At 47.9% G+C, this 22,221-nt stretch overlaps 1 protein-coding gene across 1 annotated transcript in view; it reads left to right on the top strand.

The window, feature by feature from the left end:
* LOC119405020 (leptin receptor gene-related protein) overlaps positions 1–22,221 on the top strand; it is a 282,779-nt gene that overhangs the window by 195,801 nt on the left and 64,757 nt on the right. The gene's annotated exons all lie outside the window — the stretch shown is intronic.

Genomic DNA, 22,221 nt, shown 5'->3' with positions numbered 1-22,221 from the left:
CCAAAGTTTGTGACCTCACCATGACGTCCCATGATGACGTCATCACAAGGCATCGTCGCTTGGTAAAAGGTGGGCCGCTATACCGGAGGCAAGGCAAAACCAGGTCAGGTGCAGAAAGCTTGCGTGAAATGCCTCCGATCCTGGAGGCAGTGCAGAACCGCGTTAGGTGCAGAATACATCGACTGAGTATAGAAGAAGAAGATGGATTTCACCTTGGAGTCGTCTTAGGCGAACGCATAAGGGACCCTGTGAGTTTTTGCGCCAAAGCGTGAACGTGGTTCGCGTCGAAGAACCAGGATACATGCACCGTACAGTAACGGCCTTTGTTTACGCGCACTCCGGGTACTCATCCATTAGGCGGCTGACAGACGGGCGCCGCGCAGCCCCATCAAGCAAAGGCCTGGCGCACGCTCCAACCGCATTTCTGAGGCTCTCAAGAGCGCCGCCAAACTGGCGTTTATACTAGCAAAAAGACTCATATATAAAGGAAAAAAGAAAGGAAAATCGCGGTGGTACGATGTCGTGCTTAGTTCAAATTCCAAAGATTGCGGCTTTGTGAAGAACTATTTTTCGCTGCGGAGGACAACGAGAGACAATGTTTCCTTCAGCGTGCGCAGTAATTCGCTACAAACGGCACTCGGTGTCTATTCTGACTGCGGAATGCGGATGTAGACAGTCCGGTCCGCACTATCAAAACACTGCGCACAACATCTTTCGTTTGGAAGACCGAGGGCGGCTGTATAGCGTTCCTATAGGAACGCAATGGAGGCTGAGTTGTTTCATTTATACTGAGATGAAGTGCTTTTATACGACCGTGCACGCTTTTGTCTAGAGCATAAGTCGGCAGAATAAACGAAATTCACTCAGACTCGCTAAAAAAAAAAAAGCTTTCTATTTAACACTTATGACCGGAATATTACTTAGTCGGGCTCGCTTGGTATCAAACAGGGCATTATCCAGAATTTCGATATTGGGGGTTGAGGGGGTGAGGGAAGGGGGGGGGGTACCAGAACGCGGGGGTGATTGGTAGGGTGGCGGCTTTTTGGGCTAGTTGGTAGGTCATGGCAATTGTTGTGACCTCCGGGAGTGCCTCTGTTTGAAGTGGGAAGGGGGAGAGATTGGTGTGGAATAATTTTTTGGGCAGTGTGGGGATACTGCCAGGTAGATGTTAGAAGGGGGGGGGGGGGCGTTATATTCCTTGTATCAAGCTCACCAAAACTTTCCTTAGTTGGACTCGCTTCTCAGACTTACGGGGCCGGTTGAGTCTAGTATATGAGTAGACACGTGAGGAGTTGTAAGACAATGTTATGGTGATATGTATCTGGAAGACAATGCTATGGTGATAATTAGATGGAAGATACAGCAGGTGCTCTTACTGTGAATTTGCTTAGCAGTCACACGATTGGGCACCCAAGTGTCATCGGGGTTGTCATATGACAAGCCTCGGCAATGTAAGCACCCTATGAGGGCAGATACAGAGAGGTATACATGCAAGCTTCAATGACGTACCGGAGACGTTAATGTCTGCGCCGTTTATTTAGTGGAGGTCGCTGGGTCGAGAGAACTTTCTCATCGTGGAAAGTGCGTAGTGGATCGTTGTCGGCACGCCAGGGCGACCCACGATGCCCTCTGTGCAACGAAGCCAACATTTTGTTTATACACAGAGCGATAGATCACGCGAAACTATGTATCATCGCCTTGGTATCTTGGCTGCTTCTGAAGGTTTTCTTGGCGCCAGGCAGTATATATCGTCGGCAGAATAAGTCGTCGAGAGTATAAAGCATATCCACGCGCACAGTTAGAAGACCGGGCATACGAATATACCATGCGCAGTCCATCTGGCAAAGCGCGTGCACTGAGAGAAATTTATAGTTGTGCACCGCGTGGTCTGTATCGGTAGATGACGCAAATGCGCATCTATGAACGCACCCCGCTTATACGCTTCTAGATGGCTCGTGGAAGGGAAGTTAGGTCAATCTGCCTGAAAGGGATTGCTTCTCGTCCAAGTGCTTGGCAATTATTATTATTTGGTTTGAATACGTAGAAAAGACGAAGACACAGAGGAAATAGCGAGGGAACAGACTGACAACTGCCACCTAAAGGGGCACAACGCCTGCCTGCTCCTTCGGGAAGAGGGAAACGGAGGAAAGGGATATAGGGGAAAAGAAAGAGGAAAGAAAAACAAACAAACAAATAACACAGACGTAAACACAAATAAGTAGTCACATGGAAAATGTCTTTAAACGCGAGGCCAAATCGGTATTGTTTAAGAAAGTTAGTAGGGCTCGATGGGCCTGGTCACGCCGAGCAGTACAAGATTTTTAGGTGAAACCAGAAACTGGCTGTGAAACGCCAGTTAAACTGCCATTGAAAGCTTCGGCTCTAAGTAAACCTTTATTGTGTTCTAGCGGTTAGAGCATCGAACTCTCGTGCTAAGATATGGACGTTCGATCGATGGCCTGCGGCGCGTGATTTATGTTCCACGCATGAGCTGTTCAGCTAGGCTGCAGCTGTTTATTCTGCAGACGCCAGCATGGGTGGCACAGTCAGTAAAGATTTGCTATAAGAAAGTCTTCACTAAAGAAAAAAAGTTAATGGAACTGCACACCTTGTCTTTCAGTACATTGTAACAATTCTCTCAAACCACGATCATCGTATCTTTCAGACGCCGCAACCAATGACATCAGGAAGGCCGGGGAAAAAAAAAAGGGGGGGGGGAGGGGGATGCTTGTAATTCAGTGAGGTGAATTGACTGCCGCCACGTGTCTGCTGCGCCACCGTTCTTTCAGTCTACTTCTCTTTACATCCAGCTCCCAGGCTTCTAAACTCGACAGAAGAGAATGGCGATAAATGCGTGTTCTAGAAGTGCAAGAAACTAATCTTCGCGCTTCCGGAGGACCTCAAGAAAGTTAATGAACTCGAAGGGAAACGACTTTCCTTAGAAGCGCCACTTTCGCGGTATCCCATCGTTCGAGGCTCCGGCCGTCAGCAACGGGCGTGCGCACGACCCCCCCCCCAATCACCCACTCACCCAAGAGCGTAGACCGCGGGGGGGTGGAGGGGTTTCAATTTTGCATGTATATAATGCACACACGTACAACGGACACACGAACATACATAAAGTAGACACCCCCCCCCCTTCCCTCCCCCCCCCCGTCTAAGCCAGTGCTTCATAATAATAATAATAATATCTGGGGTTTAACGTCCCAAAACCACCATATGATTATGAGAGACGCCGTAGTGGAGGGCTCCGGAAATTTCGACCACCTGGGGTTCTTTAACGTGCACCTAAAGCTAAGTACACGGGCCTCAGACATTTTCGCCTCCATCGAAAATGCAGCCGCCACGGCCGGGATTCGATCCCGCGACCTTCGGGTCAGCAGTCGAGCGCCATAACCACTAGACCACCGTGGCGGGGCTAAGCCAGTGCTTCCAGGAGTAAAGATGGGGAAATTCTGGCTACGCTATATACTGCCCGGAAGGCATGGGACCATAGGCAGGCCATCGTGAGGAGCACGTAATCACTTCAAATATTTTCCATCCATTGTTGATCATGTTGTGTTTTGGACACGACCAACGCAGGAGAAGAGGGGGGGGGGTGCTGCGTTAAAGCTTTGCCCCCCCCCCCTCTAATGGGGAACCCTGAGCATGCTTATTTGGTCAGCAACGAGACGTAATCTCTTCCTCGCTGCGTATATGCAATCACGGTGAACCACGCTCGGGGAATTCTAAATTGCCAGCGCTGACTCTTGACCGCTAGAGCAATAAAGGCTGTGTAACAGAGAAATACATTATATCTTCTCGGCCTTTATTTAGCCTGCGGTTGCTACGATCGCCCTAGAGACCGCGTTTTCTTCAGGGACCATGCATATAATAGCACTCACCTCGTCTCACCAATACCGTGCAGCAACGTGTAAAGTACACTTTCTTCCATCCTCAGCGTGCAGTACTGTGAAACATGAAGCATGAATTTGCTACGGCTGCGTATGGATACGCCCAAGGTTATGTAACAAGCAGTGCGCTTTGAACAGCGAATGTGTGCATCCAGTGTTCGCGCTGAAAGGAATTGAAAGCATGTGCCTAGATCTACTACTGTACCCTAGGCGACGACTTAAACCATTAAGAAATGAAGTTACTGCAGATGGTGTTCGAAGAACTGCATCGTTTATGGCAACCAAACTTTTATGACGGTCCTACAATGTTACTCGCCAAGTTTGACACAATGTGCTTGGCACAGGCAGACTAAACGGAGACCCAATTCTAGAAGGTCGGTCATATTCACGGAAACGGTTCGTGATTTGCCCGCGTCCGGGAATACTGGGGCCAATCAACGATAGCCAGAGCCCAGAGGTATATACCATGGCGCGTGGAACAGGCCAATCAGTAGCCTTATTACCTTTCGGCATTATCGTGCGTACGGGCTCCCTCATTGGCCTACACCAGGACACAGCCCCGACCATGCTGTACGGTATTAGCAGCGAGGTACAAGGTACATAGTTACAGAGTACGCGGGCTCGACGCTAAAACACTCGCTCACGCATACGCAAGTTAAACCGACAATGAAGAAGCGGCGGCAGTACAGTGGTTATATACTGCGAGCAATTACCGCAAAGTACCAGGAGAGGGCCACCCCAAACGCCCTCACTCCGCCCAGGTCTTCCGTTACGGCAACACGAGAGATTTATGTGCCCGTGTACTTTCTCAAAGCTTCTGGTAGTTGCTGCTTTTATTTTTGCATAGTTTTGTTTTTATGACTGTATTCTGGCTACACTTACGTTAGGTTAAATCAAGTAGCAAAAACGAAAGCGCGTAGAAGAGAAGAAGTGGGGCGTACCTGACCAGCCAGCCCATTCAGGTGAAGGTGGCGACTTAGCTGAGTGGTGCTTATACGCCGAGGATAAACGTGAATGTGTACGCGCTGCACTACAATTGCGGTTCCGCGGCATACGCGTATACTTTCGTTTTCGGAATCCCCACTTCGCAACTCAGCCGCGCACAATATATTATGACGTTTCGCTATCCGAGTTGCAGGTTCCTCTCGCGGCCCTCGGATGCAAGGGCGTTGGGTGAATGTTTAGGAATAAAGAACCATGGGTCGTCACGGTTAATTCGTAGCCAGCCACTCAATGCGGCGTCTCTGATAGCCAACGTGTTGGGACGTCAAACACGGTCAATAAGTGAAGCAGTGAATAAGTAATACAATAGATCTCTATATGGCACGTGAGCCTCAATATAACAAAATTATCGATATAACGAAGGATTTCACTTTTCATAAATTCATGTCCATAACGCACCATGTACGGTGGACCTCTATATAACGAAGCGTGTTTATCCGTGATTTCAATATAACGAAGTTTCAATGCTGACCCCAAGGAAGACTGAGACATTAAACTGAAAGTTCTCTTATGGCCAGAGGTCATGGTTGTAAGCAGTTTTTGCGAATGCTTGTTCTGCCGGGTGTTCAAAGTTAAGCTTTATGGTTTTGTTAAAGTTCAGCACAGGGAAAAACTGAAAACCACCTCTGCAGAAAAGATTTTCACCAGGGGGACACAAATTGAGACAATAACTATCGCTGTCAGACGTCCAATTAACTAAGATTGAATAATGATCTTTTTAATAAGTGCAACAAGCGGGCATGTTTGCATTGAAAAGTCGGAGGCCGTCGCGTTTCTATACAGTTCCACTTGGAAGAATTCCTCTAGCATGTCTGTACCCCAAGATATCCCGCTGCAATGTTTAATTGCGGTTTGCATGATTAAGCATGCAAGACGGTGAGGATCGGCGCAATTTTCCTCCCTGATGTGATGAGCAGTCATTGTTTGCTGTCGCCAGCCGGTAGCAAAAGGGTAACCGTTATCATATTTGCATATGCCATCGACCCGTTGTCAGACTAAACGCCGCACGCAACTGCCGTGGCACATCGGGGAGGAGCTTTGCGCCAGTGCTCACTGTCTTGCATGCGTAACCATGCAAACCGCAATTAAACTTTGCAGCGGGATATCTCGGGGCACAGACATGCTAGAAGAATTCTTCCAAATGGAACTGTGTAGAAACACGACTGCCTCCAACTTTTCAATACAAACATGCCCGCTTGCTGCACTTATTAACAGGTTCATTATTCAACCTTAGTTAATTGGGCGGCTGACAGCGATAATTATTGTCTCACTTTGTGTCCCACTGGATAAAAACTTATCTGCAGAGGTTGTTTTCACGTACCTCCTAGTGCTGAATTTTAAGAAAACCATAAAGCTTAATTTTGAACACCCTGTATATTACCACAGATCGTTAGGCCTGCATGTTTTTGGCATTTATGCATGACGTTTGACCCCTGTGAAGATGACTTCATCGCTGGCGCAGCGTCTAGCCGCGGTCGCCGGACCACAGGTCCAGGAAAATTAACTTGTTTTTCGTGTTATCAAAATTAGTCTTTTTTTCTGTGTGTGTGTGTGTGTGTGTGTGTGTGTGTGTGTGTGTGTGTGTGTGTGTGTGTGTGTGTGTTTGTGTGTGTGTGTGTGCTGCCGTGTTATTCAAACATTCTTCCGGCACTTCCCTTGCGAAAAAGAAGTGTTTGGCGACTATACTTTGCTTAAAAGGTCGAATTTCAATTTAACAAAGTTTCGATATAACGAAGTAAATTGCCGATTTTACCGACTTCGTTATATCGAGTTTTAACGGTATTCGTCAACGTTAAGTGCTCATGAATGTTTGTGAAATAAAAGGTCAGTTGAAGATGTTCGACACCTCTAACTGGGACGTGTTGGATCACACGTGATGAAATGAACAGAAACAGAATTAAATGGGACAGTTCGAAGTGAGGGGGACATGCACAACGCCCTCACATTGAACAAATATTTTTGAAGAGTATGTATGATATTACTCGTGCGCGTGTAATATGTGCCATGTCAAGAGCGTAGAAGAACACGACCTAAAGTTAGAACTTGCGAGGACCATCAATGCAATATTACAAAGAAGACGTGGACAGGAGCGAGCCATACATGGATATGTGGGCATAAATATCTCGGATACTATTAGTCCAGTGATGTGGCTTTCCTTCTGGGTGGCATAGGTTGAACGATTGCTATCAATGGCTACATCCTTCCAAGAAAAACCCCCGCTTAAAGATAGGTCATCTGTACGTCAGCCTACTGCTCTGTTCTGGCGAACCAGCAAAATATATCATTTAGGCAGCCAACCGGAAAACCCGCGTGGCTTGCCCTTTTGTTACATTTTTTTATTCATTTTTTTGTCTTTCTCTGTTTAGAAGTCTGTTGCTGCACGATTTCTTCTCTAATCGAAAGCTCATCCATGGATTACTGCTCTACTTCAAGTTCAGTTTCATGTAGACTGATTAAGGATGAAAGGAATACTGGAGGACGAAAACAAGTTATTGTACTTAGCGCAACGAAAGAAAAGAAAGGAAGAACGTTCTCGTTTCTGTGACCTGGAGTTCTGTCATGTCTGGACAAGTGCCTTTGGAGCAGTGGTGACAACCCACATAGCCCACAAATAGCTTTTTGGAAGAATTATGGAGGTACTTGTGCTCGCCTAAAAACCCCACACCACGAAGACCGCGCGCTCTTCGCGACCTGTGAAACTTACCGAAAGGAACTTCAAGAAGCAAACTTCGATCGATTTTCTCACGCCACAGAAAAAAAGGCACATTTTTTTAGTCCCGAACCATCATCAGTGCCAGTGAAAAGTCATGCCTGTTAATGACTGTTGTAACTTCGTTGTGGACTCATCTGTCTGCAACACCTGCAAGTTCGGATAGATGAGATGGACTTCATCTTCACAATGTCAGTGCTAACGTCGATCCTCGGTGCTTCGAAATTCTAATCTATATAAGCACAGTTTGTACCGAAGCCTGCTCGTATATAACCGCTGCCCCACCTTCATAGAATCCAAGATATAATAAAGTCAGTCCCTTTCTGCATTCTTTGACACAACGTTAGTACATCCATGGGCAAGACAGGAACAAACACAAGCATCTTGACTCGGTGTATGCCATCCTTTTTTTCTTGTCTCCTTTCCACCGTCGCTCAAGAAATAGCACCGTGTTGTACAAGAAGTTCTGACTGAAACTCAGTGCATAACACCGAATACGTGCGGATATTCTCAAATGCGCGTTTCTTCTAACACGGTTTCTTCCATATATGGTATGCAAGCACGGTATTCCCAGTGTATCTGTTTCCAACTGCGGGTTGTTTAATGAAGTATACATAGATCCTTTATCACATCCCGCTTAGTTTAACACAAACTCATCCCCTTCATCTGATTCAAAGGCACACAGAAGGTGGTTTGTTACAGTGATTTGAGGTTCGCTTATCATCACTGCAGCTCATCCAACCTGCCCTGTCTTGAACTCCAGACCATTCGCTTCAAACTGTCCAAAGCATTCATAACACGTTTTCTCACAGTGATGGCGTGGCCGGCGTGAACGTGTGATACGTACGTGGGTCGTATAGCTTATCTCTCTAGCAGTTTCTACATAATGGGTCGTTAACTGAAGTGAGCCTAATTGAGGACTCCTCCATCGTGCACCGGCACCTTTCACACCAGCCCATATAGGCTTCTGCTAATCTAAAAGCACTTGTAGCACGCTTTCTTTACTTTTTTGCTTTTTATTGCGACAGCATGCCTTACGGCATACCTCAAAAGGGCTGGACTAGACCCGTCTCCTGGATGCAATCCAAGAGGCGTCGGTACAGAAAACCTCTCGCCCGCTGTTCGAGCGAAGGTCGGATGGTCGGCCGGAGCGATGGGCAAGGCTTTGAAGATTGTGGGTGTGTGGTGATTGAAGGACACCGAGAAATACCCAGAAGCTGGTCTGGCTCTACTTGTGTGGTCTCAGAGAAGGAATACGCGCCTTCCCATAGAGTTCACATTGTACGGCACGACCTATTCAATGAGCCCTCAATCACGTACGTGTCGGTGTGTTTAGCACTGCGGCCATTATACTCACCTGCTTTGAAGGAAATTTCAACAAGTTTTTAATGTCAGATGGGTACGCAAGTTATGAATTAACCTGCTAAGCGGCGCTATAAGATTAGGACATCCGATCGTATCACACAATGTTTTCAAGTACTCATTTTTCCCTATCTCGGTATTCGTGTAGAACGAGCTTGATAGTATATGGATTGAAGTGGACGACGTAGATCAGTTTCAGGCGCTATTTGAAAATAGTATGTGGAGTATTTTTGTTATGTTTCTTTTTGCTGTGCACTTTGTACTTTGTTATTTATTTGTACTTTCATTCTTGTTTTATCAATCATGTCCATTTCAAGCTTTGTTTTATTTTACTGCATTGTTATTTTGGTATGTACTGGTGTCAATACCACCCCGCTACGGCCCCTGCCTCGGGGCTAGCAGTATTATAAATAAAATAAAAATAAAAGGAGACGACAGACAGGACTTTATTGTGGTCCGAATGATTTCAAACCGCAGCGTTAGGGCCTGTTTATCCTCAAGCCGCACGGCTGCCCCGCACAGAGCGGACGGCCTTCTGCCAGTCTCTGATTGGCTGCTCAAAGTGAGGAGCCAATGAGAGACGGGCGGAAGGCCATCCGCCCTTTGCGGAGGTCAGCGCGTCTTGAGCCTAAATAGGCCCTTAACTCCATCCAACCAGTCGGAAGGCACCTTCATCCACGTTCCGCATGGGTTTCATGCCAGCCCAATTGGATCGCTTTAGCTGGTTCAAATTCATATTCGACGCGTTCACTGGCGTTTGATGTTACCGCCACTTTGGCGCCAACTAATGCAGATGCATCTTGCAGCATCCTCCGGCGGTCACTAGAAGGGCTGCATTCGCCACATCGTTTACTCCGATAGCTCTATACCTTCGACCTCTCCTTCGTTGCGTTCGGATATTAAGAGCTTTCTTCTTTTTCTCCTCTGATCTTACGGCGCCGGAATCGATATGCCGATATCGCGTTGCCGTCGGTGGGCCCTGGGCGGTGGTGCGGCGCGCGTCGGCGGGCGAGGGGGGGGTCGGTCCTCAGACGTTGCTGCTGCTGCCGCCGGCGTGGCGCAACCGACGCAAAGCCTCTCTGGCCACGGCGGCGGTGGCGTCGCGTGCACGCCGCCCCGACACGTGTAACGACCGCAGCGAAGGCGCCCCGTAATTACTGCGCCATAAAACTGCGCTCTCCGTCGACGACGTGGGTGGTCGGCCAGCTCCTTTTGTCGTCCCTTCCCCTTCGCGCGACAGACAAACATGTCGGCCTGCGGGGGCCCTCCTCCTTCGATGTGCCCGCCACCGCGACAGTCGCCGCTCGCTCACTCAGCGCGGTTTCCCGCCGCCACGGCGCGCACGAAGTTGCACGCAGCACGCACGCTGCGCTTGACAACACTGTAGCTTGACGCTATACCCCCGCCCGCCTGCTCGAACGTTGCGACCAACGACCAATCAGCGAGCTCCGGAGATGAGAAAGGCCCGTGGAAACGCGCTGATTCGCATTGTAGAAGCATCTACAATTTGCAAAATCATGCGCAACATTGTACTGCGTCCTTCGGTAAAAATGGCCTATCAAAATGCCCCATACCCGTTGCGATCAGTGACTTCGAAAGCCCTAACCGTTCCGAAATCTCGCACTAATTATGGATCGTTTACTTACGCATACCGCATCGCAGCTCTGGAACAAACTATACCCACAGACCCAACATAACCGCAATCACTTACCTGTTACAAAACTAACACGTTCTTTTACGCTCGTGTCACTTGTCTAATGAGAATGTTCCATATTCCTACCGTTACACTCTGTTCTCTTTCGCTCTAGTGTTTGTGTAACAGAATATGACACAAGGGCCCCCTTCACAGGTCATCTGGGAGCTATGGGGCCCTGCCTTTGTAACGTAACTGATGTGCCTATCTTCATGTGAATAATAAAAGAATTGAATCAAGTTCGGCTGTAGTCAAACAAAGTCGGTTAATTCAATGTTCCGTGTAATCTGACTGAGCAATTCAGACGGGACTGTAATAAAATCCGCGCGCTTAAAACATGCGCTTGAATCCTTCAGGTTGTGAAGTGCGAAGGGTGCGCAGAAAGGTGCTCGAATCGGAGCGTAGCCGACAGTGGCGTAGCCAGTGGGATGGTTTGGGGAATTCAAGCCCTCTTTCCCCCCACCCCTTCTCCCGAAATATTTACATTTTGTACGCGTGCATATAAGCGCACACTTACAAACACAGGCACGAACATACAAAAAGGATAAGGTCGGACACCACCCGAAGAAATTTTACCCACCAAGCCAAAAGGTCTTTGTGATACGACTTACGTGATAATGGGGGCCAACAGGCAAGTCCGGTTATTTTTAAACGGCCGCTTCAGTTCGTCAGGTCGTGGTGCTGAAAAGACCCACAGAAAGATATCGACGCGGACCCACGTTCGTATCGGACTATAGCTAGCCGACTTCGGCTATTGTTAAACGCAGTCGGTCAATTATAGACGTTCGTTGTACTCCGACCGACGGATTCAGGAGGCTTGACAGACAAGTCCGGCGTGCACTTTAAGCAACCGCTCCAGTATATGGCTGGTGCTGGATTGAGAACGACTTATGGAAAGACGTTGATGCGGACAGATGTCTGGACCGCATCACAATCCGACTTAGGCTGTTAAAGAAGATCGGCTGACTCGACGTTCCTATTAATACAACTGACGATTTCCACAGGGTCAACAGGCAAGTCCGCGAATCTAAAGAATCCACTGGAAATCGAGCTTCAACTTTTGGTTCGAAACAGCATTTCTCGCTGCGAACGCTGCTGACGAATATGTTGTGCGTTTTCGATTCGAGACAAAAGAGAAGAGCTCACGAAGAGGAAGAGGGACTTGAGATCACGTATTGAGAGACCACATGCGGGTATGAACTGACGATGTTCCCGTACGAGCAGCAAAACCGTTATTCCTAACAGGCAATAAAATTACGTTAATAATTACATTACTAATTACTTTCCTAATGTTCTATACCGTAATTAAATTACATTACAAATTACAGCTGGCGGAAAGTAACGACATTACGTTACCATTACGTTTGACAAGTAACGAAATTACTTTTAAATTACTTGAACAAAAGTTCTCCATTCATGCGCTAATTCATGTACACATTATTTACAGCACATATACATTGAGGTTTCAAAGATCATTGTTCAACTTCCCACTCTTGAGGTTTGGCACTCAGATGAACTTGTTATTCTTATCTTTCTTCAATTTTTGGTCAATTTTTATTAAGGGAAGCATAAATGCTATATTTTAGACAAAAGCAACTGGGACAGTAGTGAGTAATTTTCTTGAAATTACTTGCTTGAAGTAATTCATTACATTATTGCCAGGTCTGTCATCAATAAATGAAGTGAAAGTTGAGCGAGTCGAAAAGGACCCGTGGCTCGGAAAGGTGGCAACGTGCAAGCATTTCCGTGTAACACGCAATCCATGTGACTGGCTTGCTTGGTTGGTTGGTCAAACTTTATTAATAGCCATGAGAGAGGAGGAGGAATAAACTTTATTAAGGGAAACCAGCAGGTTTAAGTGGCCGGGCCTAGGCCTCCCATGAGGGGACGTCAAGGGCTTGCCTCAACGCCGCCTCACGGGCGTGCTGGGTCGCCCAGGTTTGTTCGTCAAGAGCGGAGCTCCGCAGAGCCTCGCGGAGCCTCGACGAAAGGGTCGTGGTGTTAGTGTGTGTGTACGTCGCCGGGTGAGTGCCACAGCACCGGCAGTTGGGGGTAGTGTACACGTCCGGGAATATGAGGTGGAGGCGGGCAGGGGAGGGATACGTGTTTGTTTGTAGTAGACGCAAAGTGGTGGCCTGTGCCCGGCTGAGCTTGGGGTGAGGTGGGGGAAAGACTCGGCGTCTGAGGTAAAAGGTCTTAACGAGGTCATTGAAGGTAGTCAGGTTGTCCCTGGTGTCCATCTCGTCTCCAGTAGCTCCGGCGCGGTTGACAAGGCCTCGCGCAATGGAGTGGGTGACCTCGTTGAGGTTGGGGAGGCGTGGATGGACAGGGCCCGCATGGGCGGGGATCCATGTCAGGGAGATCATGCTGTCTTTGGAGTGTGGTGCCTGGCAGAGGATGCGAAGCGCTTGAGGAGAGATGCAGCCTTTGCTGTAGTTAATGACGGCTGAGCGAGAGTCGCACACAATGGTGTCACAGGTGGGATCTAGAGTGGCCAGGGCGATGGCCACTTCTTCAGCCGTCTCGGAGGAGGAAGTAGTGACGCTGGTTGCATGGTGTAGGGCTCCATCGCGTGTGGTGACAGCTACAAAACGTGTGCCTTGAAGATATTGAGCTGCGTCAACAAATGTGGCGCCAGGTACGTGGGCAAGGGCTTTTATGATGGCTCTAGCCCGAGCTTTGCGCCGGGCTCTGTTGTACTCGGGGTGCATATTTCTGGGGATGGGATCCGCGTGGATCCAGCTGCGGATGTCATACGCGTCAAACTTTTTTGCAAGAGGCGCTGGACCTGACAGCCTCGCAGTGCGCTCCTTCTGTATTCCAAGAGCCGTGAAGTGATCAGGCGCGGAAGAATACGCACCCGAATACACAGAGTCTCAACGGTCTTTCAGAACAAGGACGGTCAGCTTGACGGGGCTTGTGAGTCGCTTGATTTATGAAGACCGTGACAGAGACAAGGACCTCGTTGTGCATGTTGTTTCGACCGTCCCTGATTACTCTGCGCTGTTCACAAAAATCGTTGTTTATGTTGTTTTATTCGTGCCCAAGGCTTTGATCAGATCTAGATTCGTCTCGACGTTATAGTGGCAAACCGTTAGATAACCGCAAAACAATGAGCACAATCATTGGCGTAGCCACGGGGGGAATTGAAAACCCCCGAAATTTTGCAGGTGTGTGTATACAGGGTGTTTCAAGAAATGTGTCCAACCTTCTTAAAAAATCAGGAAAATACGATATTTGCTCGGGGCCTTCAGAATTGCTTTTTCTGTAGCGGCAGGAATCTTAAGGTAGTTAAGGACATCATTTAGGACAGTAATTAAGAAAGTTACGTTAATTAACTTTTTAATTAGTGGAGTTAGGTGGTTGTGTCAAATGAGAGAATTGAAGTTCTTCATGCGAGAAACCCATCCGAGCTTTGAGATTTCGAAAAAGCGTCCTCTAGTAATTGTTGTGGCGTAATGAAATTCAACGAAATGCAACGGCTTTCAACAGCGAAAGCCATCGAATTCGGTTGAATTTCATTACTTCGTAATTATTTTTAGAGGCCGCTTTTTCGAAATCTCAATGTTGGGATGGGTTTCTGGCACGAAGAACTTCAATTCCCCTATTTGACACAGTCACCTAACTCCAGTAATTAAAAAGTTAATTAACCTAACTTTCTTAATTACTGTCTTAAGTCATGTCTCTAACCATCTTAAGATGCCTAGCGCTACAGAAAAAGTCATTCACTCATTTTAGACGTCTCAGAAGAATATGGCAGTTGCTTTCTTCCATGTTTATGTTTAGGTTTCGCCGTTGAATTTGGTTGAATTTCATAACTTCGTAATTATTACTAGATGCCACATTTTCGAAATCTCAAAGTTGGGTTGGGTTTCTGACATGAAGAACTTCAATTCTCCCATTTGACACAACCACCTAACTCCAGTAATTAAAAAGTTAATTAATTTAACTTTTTTTAATTACAGTCCCACATAATTCCTTTAACCATCTTAAAATCCCTGCCACTACAGAAAACCCAATTCTGAAGGCAGCAATCAAATATCGCATTTTCCTGATTTTTTGAGAAGGCTGGACACATTTCTTGAAACACCCTGTATATACGCACACACACAAGCACACGTACTAACATACATATAGGGTGGTTGAAACCACAATGAAAAAAAAAAAAACTCTGGTTACGCCCCTGTTCAACATATATACAATAAACTTGAATGACTGGAACCCGGATGATTCGTTGTTCCGGTTGACTCGAACAAAATGAAGCGACATTAAAACAATGCTTGAGTGCAAGGTGTTGAAAGGAACGGCGACCGTTTAGTCACTGACTGCTGATTGGTCAAAAAAGAAGTAACTGCTTTGTGGCAAGAATTATTGCGAGTGGGATGAATACAAAGGACCGCTGCGCGCCAACCATACCGACTAGAACTGGATGGAAAATCCCGTTACAGAGTTAGCATGTTGACATTTAGCTGATGTTGTTGGAGATCATTCGGAGAAGCCTTCGTCCTACAGTGGGCATAAGACAGGCTGATGATGATGATCATTATGGCTTTATGTTAACAGCTGCATCCTAGTGCTGCTACGTGAAATAAATTTCACTATACGCTGTCATATCTCGTGATTTATACAATATCGCTTCGTGCCATGTGTCATTATGAAACCTAAGGGTATAATTCAGTTGCCTCGACTGTCGCCGTACGTTTTTACAGTCGGACCAAATGCAGTACAGGGCTAATCAGAATTAGTATGTATATTCTGTAACCTATATATACCTCAATGTGTACTGTGATCTGCAGACTCCGATATCTTGGCTGTTTTCAACTACCTAGTTTGTTTGTTCGTTTGTTTTCGAACGCTGGTACACGAAGGAACTATCGCTGCCCACATACCGCTTTAAAGGACTCCTGTCTTAGCCAGTGTAGTTTGCAACCACCCGGATGTGAAATTCGAATTAAGAAAAGCAGAGGGAATGTTGAAGTTGCAGTCTGCGGCATTGTACAGTACGTCTAGAGTCGACGTTTCTGGAGCAGCGATGGAGCGCGGTAGCACCTGCATGCAGCCAATGCTTTCTTCACCTCTTAGCACGTACTTGTGCAGCCCTACGGACACGGACTGGCGCATCTGCTTCACGTCGATCGCTTGACAACAGCGAAAATGCCAAAGCCAAAATCGCAGGGCTCCCTTGTGCAATCGCCCAAGACGCCTGGAAGGCAAAAGCCATGTTTTTCTTTTTCTTCTCAGTCGACAGTATTGTTCCCCCACCCACGTAGGTTTTCAGCACCTGGTGTAGTTTTGCACTGCCTCCGGAATCGGAGGCATTGTAAGCTTTCTGCACCTTACGTGCCTCCGGGATCGGCCCACCTGTGACCAAACGACGTTGTCGTGTGATGACGCCATCATGTGACACGACGTTATGTGACGACAAAAGTTTTGGCGATATGGGACGTCGTGACGACGTCATATGGTGATGTCATCGCGTGACGATGATTTTTTTTTTTTGCATACCTCGTATTGACGCCGAAGGTCACTTTTCGTGTTTGGTGAGGCATTTAAGGTTTTTCGCCTTAACAGGCGTAACATGCGGCCTCCCGCCGTCATCACCGTTCTCACTGGGCGCAAACTTCGAACCGGAATACTTGCATCCACGATAGAGAAACAGCAGAATGTGCGCCGAGACCCTGCCGACTCCAGGTTCTACTCTGTGTGACTACCGCTTTAATGCGCACGAAATGCCTCTGGGAAAAAGAATTGAAAAGCTGTGTGGAAAGGCATTAACCGTATGTCACAAAGCCCAACCCTGTCGTCACCACGAACATCCTTATTCCCACGCTTATGCGCGGTAAAAAAGGGTATACGCTAGCAACGCCCTTAATTTTCGTGTATCGCCTTTCTAGCACCGGCTAGGTTGCCAAGAAACGGAGTTGTACAATGTGCAACCATTCGCCTAAAAAAGAAAAACAGAGGGACAACGCCAAGCCCTCCCAATTGTCGCACGCTTCCCAAATTAGTGCCCGCGCCACGAGAAAAAAAGACGAGGAAGTTATGTCGTCGTATAATGTAGTTGTCGGAACGCCGGGTTGGCTTTACGTCCAACGTTCGTACGTGCCTGCAGTACACGTTGCACGTAAAGGAAAGAAGGGGGGGGGGTGTAAAAAAGAAACTGGGCGCGCGCCTGTTTTTTTGTTTTTGCAAACAGGTCCCCGCGCGGGACCGTCGCTGCACCGAACTCGGCACACGGGACGCTGTCGTGCTACGTTTCTCCTCAGGGGCCCACGAGGCTTCCTCGTTATCGAAAGAAGGAAGAAAGCGAGGCAGCAACCGAAAAGGGGGGCAAAACACAAACATAAACGAAAGGAAAACAACGCGCAGCCGTTGCTGTTGCACCGCCCCCCCACGCGGGTGGTCCGGTTGACAGGGAACCCCGTATGAGCGTATATCTGACTGGCGCCCGCCGCGCGTACACACAGGCCCTCGCGAGAGACGCACCAGCTTCAACGGCAATACGTCTCCGATCGAGGGAAAGAGAGAGAGAGAGAGAGAGAGAGCGGACGCCAAGCGGGGTAGGCCTCGCGCGCGATCTTGATGCTCGCAGTGACGGTCCTGCTCGAGCAGGTGAACTTAAAGAAGTCAGGGACAGAGATAAGAGGGACTCTACAAGAGGGACTTGTCAATATACTTTCAACCTGGCACGTGCCACCCCCGTAGAGTTGTTCACGAGCCAGGGACGAGGCAGAGTTAACGGCAGGGGGGTGGTGGACAACTTTAGAGGCGGTGGACGCCGCGCGACGGGGGGTGGCACTCTGACATACCAGGACAAGAGAGGTCATCGGAAGACGGCACGCGTCCGCGATTTTGTGAGCTTCGAGCTTTGGCTCGGCTTGGCTGAGTGCCGGTTCTCGGTGAACTGGAATGGAATGGGGATCGAGCGCGGGAAGAACGACATGGGTACGTAATGGATTGCATTAAGCGCGTGAGGGAAGGACATTGTTTCGGGGAGAAGAATTAAGAGCAGTTCATGTGCTTGGCGTGTTCCACGGATGGTGCCGAGGCGTATCTCACGGACGTCACGAGACGGCACACACAAGGTGGCTCAGAAAGTAGAAGATAACACTTTCGAACGAATACCTAGGTGAATTCGCCCCCGACATGTTTTTAAAAGGTACATGTGGCTCAATGAGACTTGGTAAATATAGCTTTGAGTATGTGTGTGCGTTTGTGTGTGTATACATATAGAACGTATGTTTGGCCGGTATGATATATTCGCATCACAAAGCTGGCTCTTAACACGGTTTCACCCGGGGTATGCGAGGTCCACAGACTGACTCCGGTCACTCTACCCAACACTGACACTCACAACGCCTCACTCCACACTCTATCAAAGCCCCCATCATCATCATCAACATCATCACCCCTAGCAATATCACCATCGTCACGACTATCATCATCGAGCCGAGGAATAAAGCATGACTATAATAGCATGCTAGCTGTACTCAAACTCAACACTCAGTGACACGCACAACACCATCATCCAGCTTCTATGAAATTTCCCATTCCCAACGGCACCAGCCCCACCATCGCCAACATCATCATCACAATCATCATTACTATTATTATCATGCTCATCATCATCGAGTAGAGGAATAAAGAATCACTGACATCGCGTGCTGTACTCAACAATACACACGGACAATGCCATCATCCAGCTTTCATGCATGTCTTCGTCATCATCATCAGAGGGGGATGCTTTGAATGCAAAACTGCAATGGAAGTTTCGAGGACGACGAATGGAGAGTACCCCCCTCTTGCGTGTCAGAAATGACGGTGTTCGTACAGGAAAACACTGCAAGCCAGCGCGCGCGTGTCCGTAATTTGTATGCCTGATGATTATATACAGCCAAGCCAAGCGTCTCTTTCTTTGGGGTGGTCCGGGAAAGGCATCAGGGGTGTTTAGTGCGGAGTCGACGCCTAGACTGTAAGGGATCGATTAGAGAGACCGAGAGAGAAGGCGGAGGGTTTGTGGGCTTCATTTAGGAAATATAGAGGCGCACGTCTCTGACGATTAGACGGTTTAGCCGTAAACGATACGCCGTTCTTTAAGCGTAATCTTTCCTGCCTCTGTCGTTAACGAACACAAATGGTCACCCGCAAATCTGGGCAAATTGTTGGTCACCATCAGTGTCGATGCTTGAGAAAAACAATGTGCAAGTTTGGGTACTTGAATTGGGAATGTGGGGAAGTGTAACTTTCGAAACCGACACGCTTGTGGCAGCACCCGTCTCTTTCTTCTATATTGCAGCAGTGTCACGTACATCCAACAGCAAATGATTACGAGACATTTGCTTCGCTATATATGCAAATGCCTGCTCTGTTAGTGCGTAACGCTTCTAATCTGGCTGGAGATTGCATATATATAGATTGCAATACCAACTGCAGGCTAGAACATTTATTTGGAGGTTACGCTCCTAAACAAAGCGAGAACATAGCTTTCTCGAAAATATCGCGTCCCGCGAACTTTTGCTCTTGGGTGTACGTGCGTTTCTTCGGCAAAACAACTAGAAGTTGGCCGGTACAAGTCTGCTAAACCTCTATTTGAGCATAGTTTATGCTAATTTCTCTGGCTTTCATTTTTTTTTACTTCAATTGCTACAAGCGCACTTGCCACGATGAAAATGAATTACTACCGTGCTGCTACAGGCGTGCCCTGTGGCAGCGGTGACATCTGATGCCGCGAAATTCGGTCAATAATCCGCCGACCGCATACGGCTGACGCCACACGGCGCCAAATGTACAAACGTCGCGACCTCGGCGCGCCGACGAAAATACGTCGAAAACACGCCTCATGTGGTTGTCGCTCTTTGCTGCGAGGAGCGTTTATCGGGCGGCGCCTCCACGAATCGTCCACACGAGATTACCTGCCCCACGTGAGCCGACTGGCAGCGCGGTATGATCAGGACCGCGCTAAGTGGCGAAGGCATTCGACAATCTTTTCTTTTTCTGTTAATGTGCGTATGTGTGTGAGTGTATGAGAGAGAGAAGGAGAGAGAGAGAGAAAAGAGGGAGAGGATACAGTATAAGCGAGCGACCACACAAGTGAAATATTCGGCAGATCGCAGAGCTATCCGTATCGCAAAATACGCGGACAAGCGCCGCAACACCGTCGAAGCAAGTTCCGTCTTTCTGCGATGTCAGCCTCTTTAGTGCACCTGCCAGTGTACAGTGCATACGTGCTCTGGAGATACCAAGATTACAGCCTCGTTTGCAGGCCGCCGGTGCGCACGAGCCGCGTATATTGGGACCACGCGGCGCATACGTTGCTCTGCAGTATGAACGAGACACATGGAACATGTATATGCGCTTCTCGTTATCTACACGCCGTTGAAAGCAAAGCCCGTAATCCATGTCGGCACTCGGCCGGGCTCCTTAAATTCTAGGCACGGAGGGCCGTTGTCATATTGATCCTACTCTCAAAATGCAATGGGCGTTTCTGAGAAGTCATGCTGTCTTGTCACTCGCTCGCATCGTCTTGCACATGGGTGGTCTCTGTCTTCATATACAGGAGAACGCCGTTTTTATTTCTTGTTGTTTTTTTTTCAGTGCAGAGAAGAGATGCATGAAGTGTGTGCTCAGTAAAGGGGCTTTATATTTCACTGCTCGTGGACTTAGCCCTATTTAAACAGTTACAGAGTAGGATATATCTGTACACAATATTTAGGACCTTGTGTCATTTACACAAGCACGCGCGCACGTTAAAATACCGGACGTTGTTCAGAGCTTTAGGATGCTGGATTAGGAGGTTTAAAGTAGGATTAAGATAACGCCACGTCGAACGCAACTGGCAACACATGGCGTGTTTGAAACAGTCGACGTTGCTTGTTGAGATTTCTTTCCATCCCTTTGTGCGGCCTTCACACGCTATGCTTGCTCGGACGCAGAGTTGTAGGCCCTTCGCTAGAATGTGAAAACTGATGTCACTGATGCGGTTATCGGCAATTGCTTCTAATGTCGTTGCGAGAGATCTCTGTACTATATAGCTCTGTCAAAACATCTATTTCAATGTAATTGCAGGACATCAGTGTTATCTGACAAGAAAACAGGTTGTCATACATGTAACGACTGCAACAACAACGAGGAGATAGAAAAAACAAAGTACAACAGAAACAAAATTACTTTTACGATTGACCTTTCGAGCTAGTGATTAATTAACCCATCGTCACACGGCTTTCAGTCGAAAACTCTCGACTTATTTATTTATTATGAAGTGAAGAAAAATGACAAGGTATAGGCCTCTACATGACAGGCTATTCCAAAGTCCCACTGCTTTTGAATAATAAAGTAAAATAATATGAAATAAATATACAATGAAACAAACACTACACCCGCTACCACGAATCACAAGCAGTGTACAAGCAATATGAGCACGTACGTATGTCCTCAGTGGAAGATAATAACTGTCGGGGTTTAACGTCCCAAAACCACGATATGATTACGAGAGACGTCGTAGTGGAGAGCTCCGGAAATTTCGACCCACTGGGGTTCTTTAACGTGCTCCTAAATCTATAGCCATAGGCGTGCGCAGGGTTCCTCATTAGGGGGGGCAAAGGGTCGTCGCAGCGCCCCCCACTTCTAAGTCAATGTATGGGGCAGATTTTGCGCCCTCCCCCTCTTAGGTGACTAGAAGGGTCAATGTACGGGGCAGATTTTGCGCCCCCCCCCCTCTTAGGTGATTAGGGGGGGGCGGCCGCCCCCCCCCCTGCCCCCCCTGTGCGCACGCCTATGTCTATAGCGCGCGGGCCTCAAGCATTTTCACCTCCATCGAAAATGCGGCCGCCGCGGCTGGAATGCGGTCCCCCGACCGTCCTCAGCGGAAGAAGCCTGCCTACTCGGTGCAGTCAGCACACTAAGTCATCAGAATCCCCCATCAAGTACCACTGCAGCGCCCCTCCCCGCCGCCCTCCCCCCCCCCCCCTCGGTTATGTTCGCAAGAAAACCAGAATATGAAAATGAAGTGATTGAAGTGATTGAATATAAAAATGAAGTGGTGAAAATGACGTCACAACAGCCTGCCTTTGGTCCCGGACTTTTTGGCGGTGCGTGGGAAGTAAGCCGTTCTTAGAATGCAACACCAGTGGTCCTCGTCCGCCATCAGAAACCTTCGCGGCCATAACCCAGCACTTTGAGCAATGACAGGGCAGGTGCGACTGAATAAAGGTACGGGGCAATTACTTGGCTAATTAGATGATTGGAGAAGGGGGGAGGGTCACCCCCTATCGAAAAAAAAAAGACATAAAGCTATCGAAAAAAAGAGACTTTAGAGCTGCCCTTATATCTGATCCTGAACATACCGTGAAATCATTAATGAACTCGTGTTCACGTTTGTCGTATATGTTCCCCATATTAGAACATATAGGCTTTTTTCTCCATATATCCATGCCCGGTTGCCGTGTATTCTAAATCTGTCAGGTGAAGTCACGCAGCTTACGTCGGAAGTACGCGTGGTGGCCGTCTATAAGGACGGTTCAACGAAGAAAAAGCAGCATTACATCTCCGTTCGACACACCTTT

The sequence above is a fragment of the Rhipicephalus sanguineus genome, chromosome 9, assembly GCF_013339695.2.
Source record: "Rhipicephalus sanguineus isolate Rsan-2018 chromosome 9, BIME_Rsan_1.4, whole genome shotgun sequence".
In the NCBI taxonomy this organism is placed as follows: Eukaryota; Metazoa; Arthropoda; class Arachnida; order Ixodida; family Ixodidae; genus Rhipicephalus; species Rhipicephalus sanguineus.
The sequence above is the reverse complement of the archived record's forward strand: the minus strand, read 5'-3'. Positions and strand labels throughout refer to the sequence as shown.